The sequence below is a fragment of the Triticum aestivum genome, chromosome 1D, assembly GCF_018294505.1.
Source record: "Triticum aestivum cultivar Chinese Spring chromosome 1D, IWGSC CS RefSeq v2.1, whole genome shotgun sequence".
Taxonomy (NCBI): domain Eukaryota; kingdom Viridiplantae; phylum Streptophyta; class Magnoliopsida; order Poales; family Poaceae; genus Triticum; species Triticum aestivum.
In genome coordinates this window covers 463,613,310-463,615,990 of record NC_057796.1, presented here as the reverse complement: position 1 = coordinate 463,615,990, position 2,681 = coordinate 463,613,310, and positions in this window count along the sequence as shown.

Genomic DNA, 2,681 nt, shown 5'->3' with positions numbered 1-2,681 from the left:
TTCTTAATTCCCTATAGATTACTTGTATCACCAACTCTATTTTAATTAAATAAAATCTAGTGACAACTTCAAAAATAATACAAATGGCGGATGCCGAAGGGAGATCATATGTGACGCTCTCTGCCTCCAATAGCGACCGCAGTACAAAGGGAGGTCACCACTGGGCCGGACCATTTACTGCAAGAATGCTGCTACACACGACACTTCACGCACAAAATGTGGACGACACTCCAGATGGCACCGTCGATACAGTGCGCCAAATTACAGCAAGCCGTATGATTAGCAATCGTGCTGCGATCGTGCAGCAGGATGTCGTGCATGGAGTACTTTCGTACTGCAACTATAGCGATGGGTCAATGTAGCGGTTCGGCTCGGTTACTGTAATGGTGATTCTTTAATAGTGTTTTTGTTTTAGATTGATTTTTTGAAGTAACATTTTAAAATTCTTTATTTACGTTTTGAAAATAATTAACAGTTTTCAAACAAATTTTTGAAAATGTGAAACTTCTTAAAACCATGTTTTTTTCAAATCCGTGTACATTTTCTGAAAAAACAAACATTTTTTGAATTTTTTTTTGTAATTTCAGAATTTTTTATAAAAAATGAAAAAGAAAAATCCGAAAAGGGAAGAAAACAAAATAAAAAGAAAATTTTAGGTAGTACGGGACATAACATTCTAGAAGGTTCCACACAACAGATTCACGTAGCTGCTTAAAATGGGCCGGCCAACCATGAATTCTCCCCTCGCTTGTTTGTGCTGCATGTATAAGTGCAGACACCCCCCCCCTCCCCCCCCAAAATACCTGTATAATTACATAAGGTTGATTTCCTTTTTTGGATGCGAACAAAACTAGTACATGGACCGTCTTTTATCATGTTGAGGATGTAGTTCATCGATCGAATCTAGTTCATCAATACACGATTTAAATTAAACCAACAGTCTAAGCTTGAACTTTGGGGTTTTGTCAAAAATAGCACATGCCAACATGGAATGACAATTACCACGTCAGATTCATGCTGAATCTGAGGAGAGAGAAGAGAACCTAGATGTTGATTTATAGCTTGCTATAGCATGAGCTTCAGAAAACTTTTTTGAGTAAAATCACCTAAGGGTGTCCCCACCTGAATATGTTTCTCAATGTGTATCATAAGAGTACAAGATTTGGTGGGGGCCTAAACAAGGGAAGGCAACGAAACCCTAGGGTTCCTGATGCAACATTAAGGTTGGTCAACCATCCATCTTTACCACAATTATTTGCATTCACTTCTTCCACATAATATGAAGGAAAATTCCAAGGCCGATACTATCCCATTGTGCTTTCATCTATTTTTCGTCATGGCAATACAAACAAATTACATAATTTAATATCAAGAAAAACAGAGAATTTTATTCACAAGCATTGGAACAACCCCACTGCCAATACAAAAGATACTGTTTTTTGTTTCTTTGTTTATCAAATATGCATGTTGGAGATGGCCTATCCGCCGTCCATGTACACGGCGCCTGAGGAATGGCAGTCGAGCAACGGGACAGAAGGGGATCGGCTGCGACTACTGCTGCCCAAAGGAAGAACCCTAGCTTTCTGTGCCCGCCAGCAGACAAACGCGAGAAGAGGAGGGCCTTCCTGGGTCTAGGGTTGGGTGGGATGTGGGAATGAGTCGGTTGCATGCGAAAAACAAGGGCACTTCGACATAATCCTCCTCAAACGAGTTCTTTGAGCTTTCTAGCTTATTTTCACATTAAGCTGCTATAATAAGCCACAATAGCTATATGTGAGTTGACTGAATTTGCAATTTGGGTTTGTGAAAAGAGGAAGGAAGCTGAAGGTAGAAGAAAGAGATCTGCCGTTGGATCCTTAATCTAATGGCCTAGAAAATCAACTTACATAAAATATATTTTCAGACGATTTACATATATAGAATAAGGCTCAAAAGAACTGCCCCAACATGTTTCGAAAAAAAAAACCGTCCCAACATGGACGGCAAGTTCAAGCTGTGTCAAGTCGAGGTGATGTATTCGAAGGATGGTGTACGTCGCGGTGAACCCGCACGCATCCACCACGTGCACCTGGGAACCTTCCGCGGCGGTGCCACGCGCCGATCGTCGCTAGTCGCGCCCGTGTCCCGCTGCTGTTGCCGTAGCGGCGCAGCGCTGCAGTGCAGTCGAACGGACGAAGGCCACACACACACACACCGGGGGGACCGGAGCTGCGCTGCCGGCCGGCCGTCCGTCCGTCCAGTTTGCTCGTTTGACCGGCACGAGTGGCCAAAAGGCCGGCGGACGTGCGTGCACGGCGACGTCAGCCCATCCACGTCGCCGAACAGGATGAGGTTGGAGTTCGATGACGTGTCGACCGCCCAGTTCTGGTACCACTGCTGGCTTCTTCACGGGGCGGCATCATCGTGTCGATCGGCCGGTGCGTTGTGGGGCCGGCCGGCTGAGCTTAATCGATCTGGTGGTGGATTAGCAAGTGGTACGGGTGAAAAACGTGGGAGGTGCACTCCGGCCAGTGCAATCCTCGGTCGACACCTGGAATAATGGCCTACTAAACGGATATTCTTCTTTGCTGCTTAGCACCAGGTTCTTCTCTTCGGACATTTCAGTTTTTGATCTAGAAAGATTCTTCTCTTCATCAGAGATAGAAATAGATAAATGAGTGTGCAGTCCTGCGGATCTGCCC